At 36.8% G+C, this 22,106-nt stretch overlaps 1 long non-coding RNA gene across 2 annotated transcripts; it reads left to right on the top strand.

The window, feature by feature from the left end:
• The first annotated feature begins 8,624 nt into the window (after positions 1 to 8,624).
• On the top strand, positions 8,625 to 12,533 carry LOC113018032 (uncharacterized). 2 transcript variants are annotated; one of them, XR_003271664.2, is made up of 5 exons: positions 8,625 to 8,748; positions 9,446 to 9,511; positions 9,856 to 10,012; positions 10,465 to 10,557; positions 10,855 to 12,533. It is a non-coding gene; the product is annotated as an uncharacterized LOC113018032 (long non-coding RNA). The 2 variants fall into 2 exon arrangements; XR_003271663.2 differs by having other exon boundaries at positions 8,625 to 8,904.
• Positions 12,534 to 22,106: the final 9,573 nt, after the last annotated feature.

The raw sequence follows: 22,106 nt of genomic DNA, 5'->3' as shown, positions 1-22,106 counted from the left end.
GCAAATAGATAATGAATCAAAGCATATTACAAAACCAACTGGAGAGTTTCTCAGTATTCATCAATGGCAAAGTCACCAGCTGATCTTAACACCTAGGAGCATCCTTTTCAGTTACAGAAGACAAAACTGAAGTCAGAGAGACCCACAAAGAAACAGCTACTAAAGGTGGCTGCAAGAAAGACCAGGCAAAGTGTCTCAAGAGACGAAACTCTTAAAGTGTTCCTGATTTTTTTCTTTCTTTCTTTTGTTTTACTGCCCTCTAGTGTTAGCTTGCAGCTTTGAGTTTCATCTCTCAGTACTCTCTCTCCCTGAGTGAAAAATCCTTTAAAGAATTTGGCCATTCAAAATAAATATACTTGTTTGTATATTGATAACAAACACCTTAAGGTCTGATTTAATTCCATAGTAAGCACAGACCTTGCCCCAACCCCCCCCTAACCAGGCTAGCCCACAGGTCACATGACCACTACTTAACTAGAAACCATGCTTTTTTTTCTTCCCCTGTCATATATAATGAGTAATACATACAAATCATTTCAGTACATAGGTATGTCCCCCAATGTCCTGTTCGGAGAGCAATTACTTTCTAGCTGTCTGATTGGATTTTTGTTTTTAATAAATCAGTCTCATGATTGTGAGCCCCACCTAATGTGTAAACAAATGGAAGGCAGGCAGGGTAGTGAGGTGAGGAGACCAAAGACATTACTGCCAGGCAACCCTACATCTGATATGGCTCCCCAGTACCATTCCAGCCTTCCACTAGCACCTATAGTGGATCCTGTTGTGTCATTTGTAAGTATAATTGTCTTTATGTAGGTGAGTGCTAAGCTAGTGCTATGTAGGGCAGCAGATATCGATTGTTCAGATAAGAAATACTTATGTCTTATTAATGAGCAATAATAAAAAAAGAGAGTCTTTTAAAATGAATTGCTCATTGACTTCCATTTCAGACATTGCAATGTTTTAAATTTTAACTGGATATAATGGTTGTCAAAAACAACAACAACAACAACAACAACAACAACAACAACAACAACAACTAAACCCCTTTAGGTAATTTAATACCAACCATATCAATTTTTTTTTAAGAAAACCATTTTTAAAGCAAAAAAATCAAAGATCAAAGTCATTGCAATCTAAACTAAGACATAAAAATGTACATTTATCTTCTTAGACAGCTTTCTGACATCAATGAAGTAGATTAGGCATGTTTTCATTTTTATGAGTTTTTGTGAATGTGTGTGTCTGCAGGTTTAAGTGTACAAGTAAATAAAGGAGTTTGTGCCTGTAACCCTTTAAAGGAGTATGTGGTGGCTGCAATGAAGAAAAGCAAGCAAACAAAAAAAATATTAACACAATTTATATAGCACACTATTTTACATTATTTTACTTTCAATCTAAAAAATGTTTGAAATGAATATGGTCTAATACACCCCAAGCCCTCCTTTAAACTCACCACTGTTTGCTGCAGGTACTGCTACAGCACTCCTACTCTGGAGTTTATCACATCAGTGCACTCCTGAACAGCGGACTTATTTTTGAACAGTAATAATAATTTTTTGCACATCAGGTCATCCTGCATACTAAGCCAACATATTGAGGTCATAGTTCTTTTGCACACATCTCTGTTTCACACTTTAATATTGTCTTCTTTTTGTCTTCATTTATTTATCTGTACTATTTATATTTTATATGTTCTATTTCTATTGTATATATTAATTGGCATCTCTGTGGGGACAGCAAAGAAAAAATTTCATTGCACAAAGAAATCCCTTTTTTTCTTTGAATACATGACAATAAACACTTTGAATCTTGAATCTCTTGAATCTACAGAGCTGCGTGTTAAACTAAGATAAGATGAACAAACAACTTCTGTTGAGAATTTTTTATAATCGAATTATTCAAATTACTCCGTGAATTGTTGCAGACCCATGCATTAAAAGATGTGAGACAGGTGGAGGACGATCCCACTCAGTGGCAGACCGGCTGTCATCCCATCCCATTGACCCAGCACCCAAGGGAGGCCATAGCTTCAAGGAGTACAGCAAAGGGCCACATTTCAGCCTGACAGCTTGATCATCTGGATGGGGAACTCTCCAGATTGTAAGTTACCAGAATACTGGAGATGTCATAGGATCCAGTAAATATTCCAGTAAAAGCTGACGTACTGAAGCAACTTCTTTACTCAAAGAATCTGACATTTAGAAAACCGTCACTCCCTTCTTGCTTCCTCTTCTGTAGTGCTAGCCAGATTTTGCTAGAAAATTTTAAATTGGATCTATTTAAATATTACAGCTTCCCATCCCACAGCCAAATAAAGGAGATGTGGAAATTTTTTTTAGTCTGTTACAGATAAAAGATAAGTTTATTGTATTTTTTGACCGAACAGGTACTCTTGTGTGTTCTGTCTTGCAATGTAAGAGACGCAGCAGCAGATTAGAATCAAGTATAGAAAGACTTTATATATTCTCTACATCACCAAATTAATACATGGATATTCCCTGGACAACGTAACCCAAAGTTTGCGCTCCATTCACGGGTTTTAGCAAAGTACACATAGCAACCTCCACATATAAAACATATTCCACCAGTAGAGAATCTGTAATGCACATAAAATAAATATAAGAGACTGTCGTCAATCGCAGAACAGTAACCAGACTCCTCCATGGCTCTGTGGCTGAAGAGTTCACTATATACAACACTTACTCATCATCAAGCCAGTCTATATCTGGAAAGAAATGTTTCAATATTCACCTCTCAGACTCACCAACATGGCCACCCACTGATGGCTCCAACCCTGGCGAGCTGCTCCCCCCATCACCCTCTCTCCACATTCCCCAAGTAAGGACTGATTGGAATCTCAACACTCTGTTCACTTTTCAACATACATCAAGATTTATACACCTGAGTCACAAACCTAGAATCCCTGTGATGTCCCCATTTTTACTTTATCATGAATATTATTACTATGGAAGGAGGAAATGCGCACGCGTGCACACACACACACACACACACACACACACACACACACACACACACACACACACACACACACACACACACACACACACACACACACACATTTTATAAACCCTCTGGTGACTGTTAACATATATGTGTAACGAGTATTTGAACCATTCTGCTTGATTTAGCTGCTGTCAAGTTTTAGCAAACAATAGCTGTAGGGCTCAAGTGTTGGACCGGGCATGACAGAGAGAAGCAGAGTGTAGTTTGAGATTCTTTCTTCCCTTAGAGAAATCACACAGGCTGGCGGCCTTACTGCAGACAATAATAAAAGGCACTAATTTACATGAGGAACAGATCATCAGAGAGAGCAAAACGAAACAAGTCTACCACCCACTAATGATGTGTCGGTCGCGAACGAAATGGCTCTTACACAGACACAGAGAGAGGCATGAATTTTCTTCAGTGTATTTCTGACATTCAGGATTTCTCTCGAACAAATGGCCATAATTTCCTAACCGTAGGGGCTAGAACGGTCATTCTGACACCGTTTTGTTCAGAAGAGATGGAGGAATCTTCAGGTGTTCATAATTCATAATTAAAGTATAAATTATTGCACATATATGACTTGCAATACACTGTAACTGAGTAGAGGCGAAGCAAAAACTGCCTTGACTTGCCCTCAAACAACATTTTGTAAATCTAAATCTATATCAGCATCAAAATCATTCTTTCACCATAAGAAACAGCAGGGGTTGGTGAACAGTCATAGAAATTTTCAGGGCTCTGTTGAAATCCATCAAAAAGATATGACGAGAGAAAAAAGTGCCTCATTTAGTTGAAGTTGAGTTTGAAATCTGAAGAAATCTGAGCGAGAAACAAATTTCCTACCCTCAAAAAAATGTAATTCATGACCAAACGGTAACAAGTGAGAAACAAATTCTTGAATTGTGAGCGTCAGGAGTGTCTGAAGATATATTGGCACAAGCCTCATGTCTCAACTTTGCTTTGTTAAGCAGATATGACAATTTGAAAATGTGTCTCATTAGAGAAATCCAGCGGTGATTTTGAACAAACTCTCCATTGACTGTCTATGGAGAGTTTTCAGACTTTGTGTTGACATTTTCTGAAAGCCAGCAAAAATACCTACGTTTTGATGTATAATTTGTGGGGGTTGAGTGGAAATTGAGCGAGTAGTAAGAAGTTGCTGGGACATGAAGAGAAAATTCAAAAAGCTCAAGTGTCCACTCTGAGTTAATTGCACAGCAACCATAACAACGCATGTATTTTCTGAAAAATCACAAAGCTGCAACTGAAAACTTAAAGAGGCATTAAATTAAAATGGTAACAGATATGAAAAAGCTGAATCATACATGAATAGCCCAATAATCTGAGAATGTTTTAAAGTTTGAATGGAGTTTCTACGTGAAAGTATAAGGATGTAGTTAAGTTTCAAAATCAAGCAAATTTTAGCAGAATTTTGGAAGTTTTCCATTCATTTTCCATGCCTGTGAGGCATTCACACAACTACACACTCCAAACACGCTGAACCAGCGGTCCCCAACCCCTGGGCCTCGGACCGGTACCGGTCCGTGAGTTGTTTGGTACCGGGCCGCGAGAGTTGAGGCTCAGGTGTGAAATGTAAATAATTTTTTTTTCGGTACCGGTACTAGTTTTATTTTGTTGTATTTATCCGCGACACCTTAAAGGCCGGTCCGTGAAAATATTGTCGGGCATAAACCGGTCTGTGGCGCAAAAAAGGTTGGGGACCACTGCGCTAAACTCAAAACTCGCTCTCTCTCTTTTTCTGCTCTCTCTCTTTCTCCTAAAACTTCCCCTGTATATGACTCTGGTTTTACGTGGCCTATCAACACAGTTTATAAACTGGTATATATCACCTTGTTGCTTTGTCTTTAAGTGGTCATGTGATTGGCGTACCACGACTACTTTATTCTTCCTCAGTCAAACAGCAGCACTCATGCCAGTTTTGCCCCCTTAGCTACAGGTGTTGTGCTAGACAGTGATCGTGATTACCGTCCGCGGGAGCGCGCGCAGCTGCTTAAAACTGTAGCGTCCAGATTACTTACAGCTACTTCCGAGTTAGTAATGCTGCTACTCGTAACGCCGTTATTCCCATCACTGACTACCACACACCAAATCCGGTCGTTGGTACGTCCTGGCTTGTGTAGCCACTAGATAACAAAAGCTCAACACTGTGCTTAGCATCCTGGAGCACTTCTGTTGTGTTTTGTACGTGTTTTGGAGTTTGTACGTGCTTCGGGGGCTTGAAGATATTTGTAGCTTATTTTAGGAGTTAGAAATGTGTGAGATAGAATGTAGAATAGTGTAGAGACACTGACACTGCCCTGGATGTAATAAAGGCCTGAACGTGTCATAAAATTAGGAGTAAACTTGATATTGTATTTGTTTTAAATGTTATATACCTATGTGGTATATGACTTTTGTTGCCATGATGCCAGGTCTCTCTTGGAAATGAGATTTTTAATCTCAATTAGATTTTTTTTACCTGGATAAATAGAGGATTAATAAAAAGGAGACCTTCCCCCACCTTGAGCTAAAAAAGTAAGCCAGAGAGAAGTTATAGCTGAGTGGAAATTCCCCAGGGGATGCCTGGTGTTTGTAACCTGATAATTGTGGTCTGGAGGGGAGAAACATCACAAGTGAGTGAGTGAGACGGTAGACAGCAGTGAGGAGGAGAGTGCGAGTGCATCGCAAAAACACATAAATATCATAGACACTCATAAACAAAGCAGCATCTGGCTGCAGTTTGAAGAAGAAACAGATACTAACTAAGAGGACAAACCGCATATGCCCATCCAAGCTGAGTCAGCTTGGATGGGCATATGCGGTTTGTCCTCAAGGCCTGGTTCCCACTGGATTCTTGGCTGACTCATCAAACAAAGACTTAACTATATTACTTAAAAACCACTTCATCTCTCCATTCCTCATGAGAGAGTTAGAGCAGGATTGTAAACATGTTCCTTATTTTGCTCCTCAGACTTGACTTTGCTTCTTCTTAAACACAACACTGAACTTTAAGCTCTTTCAGATTAATCACATATACAGAGGGTACAGTCAGGTGTATTTTAACAGTTTCTGCTTTTACTTACAGACCTCAGGAAAAAGCCACGTTTGACAGCTCTTTGAAGACAGCTCCATTGTGGATTGTATTTAAAGGTGTTGCTGGGACTCATTTACTTCAAATAAACATTATCGACCAGCAGTTATGTTTTATGGACTTGGAGAGATGAGAGGAACAGCTGTAAGTTTAATTGCATACAACTCCAAATCAAAAGAGTTAGGACGGTATGTTATGAAAATGAAACTGAAAACAGTATTCCAATAGTTCTTGCAACACATTTAAAAAAAAAGTTGGAACATCCTTTAGAAAAGGAGCTGAATCTTTTAACATTTTCTATTATAAAAATGTATAATTTTTCAGTCTTTTCTCCATGTTTCTTAGTTTCCTCAGTCATATTTCCCTCTGTCTCTCGCTCTCTCTTTGTGTTCTCACTCTCGCTGTCTCTCTGTTTTTAGTCAGACTTTCATTGTGTTTCTCATACTTCCCAATTTATGTTGACAGTCTCTTGTCCCGTGTACATTGTGTTCAATTTTGCTTCCAAAGTCTCGTCAGTTAATTTTTTTTCAGCTGTGTTCCCCAGATGTGGCAGGCAGGTAGGTTAGGACCCAAATGTAAGACTCTCTGTCCTGATTCTCTCCTGTATATTGGCTCTCTCACTCTGTCTGTTGTTTTGATCTCCATCTTGCTCTGTGTGTCATTTGTTTAGAGCCTGCAGTGTTTGTATCCATGAGTATCTGCCAGTTAAGTTGGATTAAGTTATTTTTAATTTCCAGCAATGAAGCTGTTGTTCAGTCCAGCCTGATAATGTTACATTTGAGTCCTGACCTACCTGCCAGCCACACACAGCACTTCATGACATTTAAAGCTTCCTTTCTATGTAACCTCAATATTCCCATCAGTTTCCCCCTAAATATTTTATTATACAAGTTGTACTGATGAAAATACACAACAGATCATATTTTTTCTTTCTTATGATTTGCTTTGAGAACGAGCTGGCTATTCACAGTGAAAATCTTGTCCAACAGGTACAGCTGGGTCTTCCAGCATTTGGGTTGTACGTGAAGGAGAGGATCTTTCACTTTATAGTTTTTTGACTGTGTCTGGAAACACAAAGTTCTTCTGCAAGGAAAAATGTGAGCGAGCAGAAAACATCCTCATTAAAACAGATGAAACCACAGCTCAGAGCGGCAGATTCAGCATTGAATACAAAGATGCAGCTTCAGGAAGAGGAAGCCTGACTTTTACCATCACAAATATGAGAAAGTCTGACTCAGGAATGTACCGGTATGGTTTGGGTAAATCTTCAGCTCCAGATTCATACTCAGACTTTGAGGTCAGAGTTTCAAATGGTGAGTTTCTACTAAAAGTCAAAATTGGGAAACCAATCACCTACTCTCATACCCCCATAAACTCTCAGGCTAAATACAGTCCTATTTAAACCAGTCACTTTATTTATTTATTATATAATTCATGGATGTTCATCTATTTAACAGAAATTGCTAAAAACTCTAGAGTCTCCCGTGCACAGAGTGAGGGAGAAGAAATCTCATTTCCATGTGCCACTGCTGTCCAGGCACAGAGGAAGTTCCTTTGTAAGAATCCGTGTGAGAAAGAAGGAAATATCTTCATTGACACAACTAATGACAAAGTTCAGAATGGCAGGTACACCATTGAATACACAAAAGGATCTGCGTTTGAACTTCGAGCAACCATCAGACGTCTGACCAAGTCCGACACGGGACAGTACAGGTGTGGTTACGGGGACCCTTTATCTCCTGATTCATATGACACTGACGATATTTTGGTTGTAGATGGTAAGTTTCTTTTCAGAATAATAACAATTCTTGATATGTTCATCCTATAGCTTGTTGTTAAAATCTTGCAAATTAGGGATTAGATTAAAATTCATAGTAAAAGATGCCAGTCTTTCTACAATTCTCTCTGTTTTGTTCTTTTTCTGCCCGTCCTTTCCAGCACTGTAGCAATCAGAATTATTGTTTGAAGACCAGGAAAAATGCCCAACAGATTTATTTTACCAAGTGGACCATCCTGGCTTTTGATATACTGGTAGATGGTCAGGTGGCCAGGAGAGGAAAGAGGTGCAGTGCTTTCCCTGCACCTGTAAATTGTTATTATAATTTTTTAATTATGATTAAAATAATCCCACTATTGTCCTCTCTCACCTATTCACAGACATTTGGGACATTATTGGACACAATATTCATTGTAATTGGGTCTTTTTCAGTTACGTTGTTAAATATATATGCCCCCCCTGGAAGCGATATTTATTTCTTTAAGAAAATTATAGACATGATGGTAACAGAGACAGTACACTCAAAAAAATGAATGAGGTGGATTGTTCAGTGTATATTAATTATTTATTTTCATTTTACTTAAAATATATGTTTTTGTTAAGTTAACATATGTTTTTCTAATCAAGTCTACGTAATTGTGTCTATTATTCAACGTACATAATACTAATGTGTTACTTGATCGCATAACATTTAAGTCAATTAGGATCGATATACCTTGTATATCCACAAGGTGGCAGTAATGCAAAAACAGTTGTAATGAAACCGCGCAGAACAAGAAGGTTTCACGGCTTGTGCCTGCTCATGCACAAGACTTCAAATTTAACTGAAAAAGGCTGTTTTGGCGCCAAGCTGCTGTTTCTTTGAGAGGTAAGACCACTTTTTTCTTTGACTATGTTGTGTAGTATCTATATGTCCAGCATGGTTATATTTTGCGTTTGTCTTACAAGACATGTTATATCGTTTGCGTGTGCTTGTTTTACATTAGTTTTACTGGGTCCTGGACATGCTTATTTTGTGGACTGTGTAAGAAACATTTTTATTGTTTTTTGTTTTATTAAGGGATTAGCTACAGGGGTTCATGGGGTTATTCTTTCAAGGGGTTATTTTTCCATTTGCTTTCTTGGGATTCCTTTTCTGTAATCCGAGAGTCGGAAATATCGAATAGGATAGCAAGGATAGCATAAAGTGACATTTAAAATCCAAAAAGTCAAGGGCGAAAGCCACTGTGACACCATTGTTCTGCTCTATCAGTAATCTGTATTATGTAAAAATGGTCTGTAAATACAGCATGTTTCCTAGCGGAGTTATACATGTCAATGTAGTTATAAATTACAGTTTGTGAAAGTACACACTTACTTTTTTTTAATAAAATTATTCAAGACATATGAGTGGACAGACAATGGAGGTCGACAGACCTGGTGATAATTGCTTCTATAGAAAGTTAGCACATGGCAGTGTCAATCTCTTGCTTTTCTTCTGAGTAGTATTTTATTTAGTTGTAATTCAAACAATAATTTGCTTCTTGAAATTAAGGAATTAATTTTTTTTTCTTTATAAATCTCAGATCCTGCCTTTACCTGCTCCCTCCTATACTGATGTGGTGTATGTGGTATTGCTGAGCTTGTATGTGGTATGTGAACTGTTATACTTTTAAAAACAAAACTGTTTTATAAGTTAAGTTTTCTTTTGTGACCCATCCCATGCCCCTGTTATTTCTTCTCCACATCTGAACCATGGTTGCAGTTCAAGGGCCTGAGGCATGAAATTCTTTTCAGATCAGCTGTGATCAATATTTTTTGGAACTTGATAAATAACAATAAAAGCTGTAATGGCTCCATTAGCATTTTGTGTAAATGTTTGTGTTAAAATTATAGCTTTAATGAGGTCTTACTACATTAGTTTTAGTTTGTATATGTGTACATATAGTATGTATATTTACAGTACACTATGTTGTGTTTGTTGACATATTTTCAGGTGGAAGCAGAATATGTGAGGATTACTACTGCTGCACATGTTCCAAGGCTTTTTACACAACTTGACCAATACACTGACCAGCTCATAAAAGTCTTCAAGAAAAAAAGGAGGCGTTGCAGGGAAGAAAATTAGACAAACTTTGGCCCCAGCCACACAGGTGCGTTATTCTGTTGGTAGCAAAATATTATGGCTAATAAGATCATTTTCAAATTTAAACAGCTAGTGTATGGTAGCTGCACAGTGCACTTACATTTATATTAAGCAAGACAAAGTTTGGTACTCAAAACGTTGGAAAATTTAAATTACCTAAACATATGTAAAATCTGATCCCTTGATTTAGGTTAAACCAGAAGTGAATATTTTTATGTTATGTTTTGAATGCAAAAAAGATGATGTATTAGTTTGTCTTTACCTCCATTATGGACATATATAATGTGGTGGAAACCCTGCCCAACAGGTTAACTATTCATGTCCATGTGATGATTAGTTGGTCTTGTGTACATGTCTATCTGTGCAGTGGATATGTCATTCATTTTGCGTATAATGTGAGTTTCTGTCATCCTAAAGTATATCTGTTTTCTCTTCCTGTATCTCTGCCACTCTCTACAGAAGGAAAGTATTGAAAAGGGGAGGGAGTGTGTCCTCAGGGCACTACCTTTTTACCTGAATGAAGACCCAAGCATCCTCTTCAAAGAATAATTGGTTGGTAATTTTAGTTTAGTTTTTTATCTGTATTAAACCAAATTTTGAATAACTAATGTTGTTGCATGTTGTAATGTTGTTGTTGTTGTAATTTGCATGGAACCTGTTTAAATGTTTTGGGAAATCTTCTTGTATACCCAAACTATTTATATTTATCGTTGAATCTGTAGTCTAAAATAGTGGCGCACTGGGGTGCATGTTCCTAATATTGTGTTTACGTCATTAAAGGGTAGCTTTGGCCCTTTTTCTTTCTTTTTTTAAAACTGGATGCCATTTTTCTATGTTTTTGTGTCTAAGCTACAGCTGTTCAGAGGGAGCTGGAACAAATTACCCTTGCTATCTTTACCATCGAAAGAGCTGATGCCAGCACTCCTCCAGCCGATGTGGGTATAACCATCTAGTGTGTCCTGCATGACCTGGAAGACCTGGCCTCTGCATGTGCACTCTTAATGGGTGGGATATATGCACTGAATCTCAGTTAACCTCAAGACTGAAAGCTAAGAGACAATCAAAAGCATTGAGATTTAAAGGATTTAATTGAGAGATGATACTGCACCAGAAATGTTGAAGGGTGGTGTGTATATTAGCGTTCAAGGCATATTGTTATGAGGTGGAAATATATTCATATTCAGTTTGTGTTACATTGTGTGCATTGTAAAGGTAATTGCAATACATACTAAAAAATAAGGGTAAGTTAGGAGGTTGATCTGATATCCCCGTGTTGGTGTTGTTCCCAGATCATCATACTAAATGTTGTTCCAGGATCAATATTGCAAGTGACCAATCAGAATGTTGTGACGTCATACTTTTGCGACTTCGGGAAAAACCGGCGTAAAACAAAAAACTGTACTTAAGCTGCGTGAAACCGCCTCTGTCCGCCGATCAACTGACCCTAACCCTAACCGTAACCCTTTAATAAACAGTAAGCAGAATTGATATTGTCCTTGCAACATTGGAATTTCATAAATGCACGAATGGCTTGGAATAGAATAACGTCACAACAATGTGATTGGTCACTTGCAATGTTGAACCTGGAACAACATTTTCATGATGGTCTGGGAACAACACCAACACGAGGATATCAGATCATCCAAGTTGGGAATGCAGGATGAATGTATATTTTGTGGACTTTTAAAGACGAACAATTGTTTCCATGTTAAAATGTTTACATCTGAAGTTTTTTGCCCAAACACTGGTAAAATAAATGTTGACAGTGGCGAGTGTTAAATGGTTACTGCTGTGCTGTTGCAAAAAAACTGAACGCTGACAAGCTGTTTTATTGTTAGACCATAATGTTGGCATGTTTTGTTAAAGTTTTATTTGGGATGGTGATGTAATTTTCTTTGATTGCTAATATCAGTGGACTATTTATTATTATTATTATTATTATTATTATTATTATTGTTATTATTGTTGTTGTTACATTTTTTTTTTTTTAAATTGTGGCTGTTGAGGTGGACACTTCACTTTGCATTGTTAAAGGAAAGCACTTCATTGGCATTGTGTTACTGGACTGACCCTAAGCAATCATTGCAAATAGCAACTTTGCTATCCATTTTAGACACTAAAAGAAAAAAACACTCACAGACCTTACTAGCATCACATGTGCATAACTCAAGTGTCATCTTATCAATGTGTTATGTGATCTTCAATGCGTTTTTTTTCTCTTCTATTTCTGGTAGATACAGACATTTAATTTAAAGTCTTGATGTTGCATCTGTCTACATACTGTTAATTACTAACCCTAATGAGCTGTTGTGTTTTATTTTGGACTGGGTTTACACAAATGCTCACTGAATGTGTTGGCAATAAAATAAATTTTAAAAAATAAGTTGGATGTACTTAATTCATTTGTGTGGAACCTGTTGACAAAATAGATTTATGTAAAACTAATTAATAAAGCACAAGGTGGCTGAAAATATAATATTTGAATTAATCTAACTTAAATTTAACATTTTACTGCCACAAATAAGAAATGTGTTGAAGTAACTAATCTAAACTATCTAACCTGAAAATATATCATCTATGTTCATACAACATAACTTGATTTAGTTAGTCTTAAATATGTCTTGTTAATCTTAAGTAGTTTTTTTAAATTAGATGAACTAAAGATTTTTGCTTTAAACTAACATAATTCAATTTCGTGGAACCTGTTGACAAAATTTTAATTAAAGTCAACGTTTCATTTTTTTGAGTGTAGGTTTTCTAATTGGCGGAGGAGATTTAAATATACATCTATAACCAAAGCTAGATATTTCCAATAGAAAAGCACAGAATACCAAAACATTAATTAAGAATATAAATACATTGATGAAGGAGGTGGGACTAATTGATATATGGAGAAACTTGCATTATACCTATTTTTCCTCACCGCACTTGTTATACACAAGAATAAATTATTTTATTACCTTTGGGGAAAATAAAGATAGAATAAACACTTGTGAAATTGGAGCAATAGACTTAAGCGACCATGCACCAGTATACCTGTCCATTGATTTAAACCTGCAACCAAAACTCAATAATTGGAAATTAAATTCAAGCTTACTGAATGATCCACACTTCAAAGAACAAATTAAGAAAGAGATTCACTTCTATATGGAAACGAATGATAATGGTGAGGTGTCTCCTCCTATTCTGTGGGATACTTTAAAAGCTGTCCTGAGAGGGAAAATTATAGCAATATAAGCAATTATAAAAAAAAAGATGAGAAATAAAAAATTAGAAGAGCTGCAAAATAAGTTAGAAGAATTAGAGAAAAGGCATAAAAGAAAAACAACACAGGATATATTGGAGGAAATCATCAAAACAAGAAATGAAATAAATGATTTGACTACATATGAAATAAATTTTTTTTTTTATGTTTCTTAAACAAAGGTATTACGAGGGAGGATCTAAAGCAATGAATGTTTTAGCCTGGAAACTAAAAAAGTAAATAGCAGATAATACAGTTCACAAAATTAAACATCCAGTGACAAAATTAATAAAAAATAAACTAGGAGAAGTTCAGAGTGCATTTGAAACATTTTATAAGACTCTTTATGCTAATAAGACAGAGAGTAGTATAGTTGAAATGAACAGTTTTTTAGACTCTCTCGATTTACCAGTACTGAATGAAGAACAGAATAAAACTTCGATTGAAGATATAACAGAAAAGGAACTAAGAAGAGCAATAAGGAGCTAAAAGAAGAATTAATACCAGTGATGCTTCTCACACTGAATTGGGTCTTAAAGAAGGCTCAAGTACCTTTTAGCTGGAAAGAAGCAATTATCTCTGCTATCCCAAAAGAAAACAAGATAAATTAGAATGTGTGTCATATAGACCAATATCTGTTCTTAATACAGATCATAAGCTGTTTATATCTATCATGGCTAGACAATTACAAAAGTTCTTACCTAGTCTAATTCATAATGATCAAACAGGTTTTATTCGAGAGCGCCAAATACAAGATAATGTACGGCGGACACTACAAATTATTAACCATATTCGACAGAATAAAGTAGAAGCAATGGTAATCAGTATCGATTCAGCATTCGATTCAGTTAATTGGAACTTTCTTTATGGAGTCTTGCATAGATTTGGCTTGCATGAAATAATAATTAAGACAATACAGGCACTTTATGATAACCCTACGGCAAGGATTAAAATTAATGGCTACCTATCAAATAGTATTAAGCTGCAAAGAGGAACAAGGCAGGGCTGTGCGTGCTCACCATTATTATTCACGTTATATCTGGAACCATTGGCTCACTATATATGGCAAAACAAAGAAGTAGAAGGTATTAATATCCATGAGAAGGAGCATAAATTATGGAGTGCCAGGACTGCCATAATGCATTAATTAAATACACCATTAAATAATTAATTAAATGTGGCAATAATTAATTAAAATTGGAATTAATTAATTAAATAAATAGTTATGACATATGTAATTAATTAATTATTGACACATTTAATTAATTATTTAATGGTGTATTTAATTAATGCATTATGGCAGTCCTGGCACTCCATAATAAATTAGCCTGCTATGCAGATGATATTTTAATATTTTTGGGTCAACCATCAAACTCTCTACCTAAATTAATGCAGTTATTTGAATACTTTGGTCGACTATCAGGATATAAAGTTAATATGAGTAAAATACAATTGCTTAAGTACAACTATATTCCATCAGAAGAAATTAAAAATAAGTACCAATTAGCATTAAAAAACGCAGGCCATTTTTTGATTTTGACGGTGTTAACTACTAGAAGACTAGAGGAAATATTAGTTATATTAATGGAAACAAAAACACACTCCTTACATGCCTTTTGTATTTTTTTTCTGTTTTTCTTCCTTTTCTATTTTTCTTTCTTTTTTTCATTTTTCTGTTTTTCTTCTTTCATTCCTTTTGTATGGATATTTTAGTTAGAAATAAGACCCCAAGTAATTGGGTCTTTTTCAGTTTAAACCTTTTGCAAACATATATGAGATTCTTGACAGGTTCCAGTCACACTTTAAAGAACAGTATTATGCTGTATTCTGTCTTGTTCTCTATGAAACATGTCTAAATGGAATCTTAGAAATTGAATTCAGATCTATGAAAGTGAATATAAATAAGTTTGCTTTTTGATTTTTCTATAATGGGCTCTGTGTTACAGTGGTGACTTACACTTCTACTCAGGTCTGTGCTTTCAAAGGATCAACAGCAGAAATACACTCCAAATTCAGATACCTATCGACTATAAATGACATAAAGACAAGAATCCAGAAAATGTTCTGGTTTACTACAGTCAAAGATAATGAGCCTGTGGACCTGAAAACAGATCCAGAGTATTCAGGTCGAGTTCAGTATCAGTGTGAAAACAATGACTGCACTCTGAGAATCTCAGACCTGAGAGAGAGCGACTCAGCTGAGTACAAGTTCATGCTCATAACAAACGATCCAGGAGGGAAATATACTGGATCACCTGGAGTCACTTTGACTGTTACAGGTAAAAAATATTTGACTGGAATTCACGTTAAACATTTCCATGTGTATTTGTGCAGATGTTGAGATATTTCTGATATAATGTCATTGTTTTTTTTACTCCCAGATCCACAGCTCCAGGTACATGTGAGGAGATCAACAGTAAACTCTTATTCTAACTGGACAGAGCTGACATGTCACAACAACTGTCAGCTACCCGATCAATCTTCCTACATCTGGTACAGGAATGGACACAAACTTTCATCAGACGAACAATATTTACAGCTGAACACATTTGATTCTGCAGACCGTTTTTACTGCGCTGTGAAAGGATATGAGATATTCCCTTCTCCAACAGTGTGTGAGTTCACTACTTTTTGTTTCATTAAGAGAATTATATTTAATTTTTCTTTATTTACGTGAATGTGTCTGTATGTTAGTTTTAGTCAGAGGCCTTTCTTTTGGGAGGTTTACAATGTTTTCTTTTTAGAATATAAATTTCTAAAATTTGGTTTTGTTGTCATTCTTATGTTTCCTCCTCCAGATGCTCCAAAGCTTCCCTCTGTGTCAGTGAGTCCCTCTGCTGAGATAGTGGAGGGCAGTTCAGTCACTCTGACCTGTAGCAGTGATGCTAACCCAGCAGCTAACTACACCTGGTACAAGGAGGATGTCATCAACCCTCTCAGTTACCAAAACCAACATGTTTTCAGCTCCATCCTGCCCTCTGACTCTGGAAAGTATTACTGTACAGCTGATAATGACCTGGGACAAAAGAGATCTGAAAGCAGAACTATTGATGTGAAATGTGAGTAAAATACATTTATAAGCTTTAAGTTCTTTGATCTCAATTGAACAGTTAACATCAACTTTAGAGATAAGAGTTAATTCATCATCATGAAGAGTGAAAACAGATTTACTGCACAATCATGTCTGTTTATCACAATATAAGGAAGTTTGACAAGGAAATAAGTAAGGTTTCTGAATGTTACCTTTTATAATTTTTGTAGCGTTGTGAGAAGCCTGCAAAGACTTGAGTATATTTATAACCAACCATGTTGTCATTGTCCTTATTTCTCCTCCAGATGCTCCAAAGCTTCCCTCTGTGTCAGTGAGTCCCTCTGCTGAGATAGTGGAGGGCAGTTCAGTCACTCTGACCTGTAGCAGTGATGCTAACCCAGCAGCTAACTACACCTGGTACAAGGAGGATGAAAATTTACCAAAAGCATTTGGACAGAACTTCACCGTCACCAAGTTCAGACCTGAACACAGTGGGCGTTATTACTGTGAAACCCAGAACAAGCTGGGACGTCATAACTCCACCTTACAGCAGACCATTGTGCCAGGTAATCATTTATATTTACATACTGGATACACTCAGAAAGGAGTGCAGTCAAAAAGTCAGGCACAATCTACATTCATGCACTATGGCTAATTATTGGATGGCACTAGAATTTATAATAACAGATCACTGTCAAAATACCTCAGCACAGATAGAACTGTATTACTACCTAAATGTACACATGTGCAAGTATTTATTTTGCCAAGACGTTTCCCCTTCAGTGTTGTATGGACTCATAGTGTTGCTACAGATAATTAAACCAGAGCTGATTTTAAAAACTTTGCTCTTTTGAATCTACACTAATCCATCATCATCTTTAAAAGCATATGTTTGTATGGTGCCTGTCCTGTGAGGGCCAAATATCTCAAAAATAATCATTAATGAGTTCAGAAAACCAGGCCTGCAACTTGATTTACAAAGATAATTTAAATATATTAAAAATAAAATACTGGCTGCACCTGTAACTGTTCAACTTGCCTGTGTGGTTAAACAGAATATGGCAGGAGTCCCACTGTCTGCTGTCAAGGCTTTCCTTATTCATGTGCTAAAGAGTCCTAAGAATCAACATTGTAACTTATCTATCACGATGACAAGAACCATGTTTATTACTAATGCTAGTCCTGTTTCCATGCAAAAAGCAGATTGTAACTGATCTCAGAATACTGAAAGCAGAGCCAGTGACATTTTTAACCTCCTGTTAAAAACCAGGGATTTATCCATAATGCCCATGTGCACCCAGCCAGATAAAGCTGCAGGCCACTCAGCTTGAAGTGATTTTTAATCGAATACAGACGAGGCTATGAAATTAAGATGTGCTACAGTTTTCAGTGGAATAAGGGGCGCGCCCAGTTAACCCTGTTTCCAGAGACAATAGCCAACTGCTGCCACTGTAAAGAATGAATGTTTATTGTAGGCTTTTTACTTTACAGTATAAAGTGCATTGAGACAACTGAAATGAGAGAAACGTTATGATAAAACACTGTTTGAGATTAACAGAGTGAGGTCACGTTACTCTGCTGTGTTTAAATAGATTTCTATTTTTATTTTTCACTGGAGAAGAACTTGGCTTCTGTAGCCTAAAACTCCAACACTGTTCAGGCCATACACAGGTCGAACGTTATGGAATACTCAATTAACTATTAGTGCTTTACTTTGATCTTGATCAGGAGCAAAGAAGATAAAAGCTGCTGGAGTAACTGCTGCTGTTCTCCTGTCTGTCACATCCCTCCCTGTCTTCCTTTGGATTCGGTGAGCAGATCTGTCGCATTAAACTTTTACTTTTCAGTCATTGTGTTGTTCTTTTGTTCATTATCATTTCATTCCTCAGAAAAAAGAGGAATTCCAAGGAATCATCCAAGACTGAAGGCAGAGCAGACAACAAAGAACAGGTGAAACCAGAAATATAAATGCAGTAAAAAAAAATCATCATTCACCATTCTAATCTAAGATCATTTTTTTCTATGCAGTGTCTCTCTGATCAGGAGGAGCCACAGAAACAGGATGATCTTCAGTATGCCAGCATCCACTTCTCTAAAAACCAGGCAGATCCTCTCTACAGCAACACCAGTTCAGCACCACAGACACCTGGAGGAACAGAGAGTTACACTTAAAAACTGAAAACTATTTGAATGAAAGAGTCCAGGCAACTAATCAGTCTTCCTAGATTGTATCACATCATCTCAACAAGAATAAATGTAACAAAGTTGTTGAACTTCATGCAGATCATACATGATTTAATTACGCTCACCACAGAAACATAAAATCTTTATTTTATTTTTTCAAATTACAAGTTTGACTCTTGTTAATATAAAAACCACCTACTTTAACTTTTTTGAGTTTACTGTGTTACACTGCTGTTAAATCAAATTAAAAAGTACAGCCCTGTGGTGAGCAGCTCCTCACATAATACAATGAGCCTCGCTAGAAGATTCAAATGAATATCTGGGAAATGCATTGCCTGCTTGAGCATTCTTCTTCTGTTTTTAAGCTTGTTTTTTTTCACCATCATAATATAATTTCATGCTACATACTCAGAATCAACTAATTTCTTGTCAACAAAGACATAATTCCCATTAGCAGAAAGAAGCTGCATCATGGGAGGTTTGGTCTGTTCACTCAGTGAGCATCATAATTTAGCCAGCATGGTGGCTACTGGAGCTAGTTCTCTAGTTCTTTTGCTGCTCTTTTTCTTTGCTTATCACTTGTAGAAAAATACACGTATGTGATCAAACATGATTATCATAGTCTGTTTTCTGATGTTTGATATCCTGATGTATTATTATCATAATTGCATTTATTTGATAAACTATCAACTTTTTTAACAAACAATTAAATAACACCTGATTTTTCAGTAATCTTAACACTTCATCAGAGTGATATAAATGGTTTCTCTATATAAGGCTACGTCCACACGTACACGGGTATTTTTGAAAACAGAGATTTTCCGTTTTTGTTTTAAAAAATAATCCCGTCCACACGTAAAGGCAGAAACGAAGGAAAACGCTGCTAGGAACATGCCAAAGCAACAGGTGGCGCTATATTCCTACCCATGCAGAAATGTTGGCCAATCAGAAGTCTAGAAGCCTCGGTGGGAAAAAGTAAACAAAGATGGGGCATAGAAGCAGAACTGAGTCCTATGTGTGGAGGGACAGTAACTGTGTGTGTATATGTAAGCATTTAAACACTGCAGAGAGTACAATTAACAGTAATAGTATTGTAGAAATTAATTTCACCAAAACAATAACGTGGCGCACAGTTTGACGTCAAAAAATGCGCACACCTTTGACGCTGTGTTTTCTCCGTTTTTCTCGTCCACACGTAAACGCAAAAACTGAGTTTTCAAAAATATCCACCCTGGCAGGAGATTTTAAAAATCTCCATTTTCAGTGACCGAAAACGCAGTTTACGTGTGGACGAAAGGTGCAAACGCATAGAAAAATCTGCGTTTTCAAAAATACCCGGGTACGTGTGGACGTAGCCTAAGAATACACAGAAGCAGAAACAATACATTTTGTTTGAAGTAAATATTATAATTAATCATCTTATAGAAGTTATATATGTTGGTACACTATGTAGATTATAGGACAAAGAAGCAGTTGTCAAGGACGAGTTCGGTTATATATACACAGATATACATACGTTACAATTACTTTAGTATGATGGGATTTCAGAGAAACTGTTCAAGTTGCTGTTTCTATCAGGAGAGGAGAGAGAAGAAGCCAGAGCAGAAGTGAGGTGTAAATTGTGCAGTAATATTAAGCTCTTGGTATATTCCATTGAGAAACAGTGAGTGCGAATTAGACTGACCAGAGTTCTTTAGGGCAGGAGAGGGTGGCAAGTGAGTATTGCAGGTAAGTATCCAAGTATAACAAAGAATGCACACTTGCACTGCAGAGCCAGGGGTGCATATTAATGTTGTGAACAGGAAGGATGTCTGGTTTCACTGACCTGATTTCCACAATTTGACCACAGCAGAAAGTGATCAAATAAAGTAGAATGTTCTGAGTGAAACATCTTCTACTCTTCTGTATTTTCTTCTGCTTATTCAACAGACTTTACTAACATGTGGAGCCTAAACATTTTATTCTGCATGTTAACTCCGTGTAACTCTGGGCTTCTTGTTGATTCAAAGTGCTGCTGTTTTAAAAAGAGGATGTTTTTTTGATGATTGGCCCTGAGATATCCAGAAATGTTCACAGGATTCAAACCATCAATAATCCAGATATTCCCAAATGTGATGGCCAAACCCATGGCCACACTCTAAAGTCAGTAACTCTTGTATTTTCATTTCTTCATTTCAACACAGTAACACACTTTAGTTTCCAATAACTTTATTGATTGGTTTGGATACATTTGTTCTATTTCTAAGGGTGCACATTTAGTTTGCTTATGTATTCATACCACTTCATTAGTTTGATTTTTGACTAACCTTTGTCAAAAAAGGTTTAGGTTTAAGTGGTTTTTGATTTTCTTCTTTGGTGTTTAGTTTATTAACAAACCAGACGATACTGCACTGTTTGTTATTTACAATTGTGTTTTGTTTAGTTATCCCTTGTGTGTCACTATGGTCTGATCAGCCATTATATATACCCTTGTGTGTCATTTCATGTTTAGGTCAGTTATGTTTGTTTGGGCAGTCATTAGAGTTGGATGTCTTGAGACCGGTCTTGATCTCGAGACCACTTTTACGTGGTCTTAGTCTTGTCCTGGTCTCGACGGACTTTTGTCTCGGTCTTGTCTTGGTCTCGCTGTCTCAGTTTTGCTGTCTCAGATGAACATAGTGGTCGGGAGATTTGGAGTCAACAGTATCCATGACACACAACGTAACATTCGATAATGGGTCATGCACAAAACCATCAGCTCTAAGAGCCGTGCTTAGAGTACTTTGTTGGGAATCAGAAGAGTCGACTCCCATTGAGCGAGAGCCGGCTCCTCACTTAATTTCCTTTCGCTGCTCAGCTCTCACACAGCGACACACAGTGGCTCGCTGTGCTCAAATCCCTCCATATTGGGGCATATTATTATTTCGCCTTTCGCGCCCCTCAAACACAACTAAATGCAACCCATTAGATTGAGCAGTGTGCCATATCAGTAAGTTACAGAAAGGTCAGAGACTTCGTCTGTCATAACATTGACCACAAAGAGTTTTCGGTAAATGCAAAAAGAAGCATTTGGCAAAATGCAGATTTTGCAAAGTCTCCTTGACCGATACAGCCGGGACTACTTCAACCTTCACCAGACACCTGGAGCGCAAACACCCTCAAAGGTAAGCTAGCCAGTAGCCAGCTTTCCATTTTCAAACTCTTCTGCCTACCTTTCCAACCTCAGATGACCAGGTCATGTTCATGTAATATTGTTATTTATAATGTGTTCTTCAAGCGGTATAAATTATTTAGGGACAGAATTTTTGCAACTTTCTCTGCAGACTTAACTTGTGAAGATCAGAGATGGGCAGTAAAAAAATAATCAGATTACAGTAACGTGTTACACGTAACGCGTTACTATAATCTGATTACTTTTTTCAAGTAACGAGTAAAGTAAGGGATTACTATTGCAAAAACGGTAATTAGATTACCGTTACTTTTCCGTAGAAACGCTGCGTTACTGCGTTACTAAAACCGTGATTTTTTTGCGAGAATGTCTCATGACAGTAACATAAGTGCGACGTTCATGTCAACAGCTGTGTGCAGATCAACAATGGATAATATATCGAGTGCGGGAGAGAGTATGAGTATGCAGCGTTTAAAGCGTGGAAGTACTGACCT

This window comes from Astatotilapia calliptera, chromosome 6 (assembly GCF_964374335.1).
Source record: "Astatotilapia calliptera chromosome 6, fAstCal68.1, whole genome shotgun sequence".
NCBI classification, from domain to species: Eukaryota; Metazoa; Chordata; class Actinopteri; order Cichliformes; family Cichlidae; genus Astatotilapia; species Astatotilapia calliptera.
Note: the sequence above shows the minus strand (reverse complement) of the source record. Positions and strands in the feature narration are given on the sequence as shown.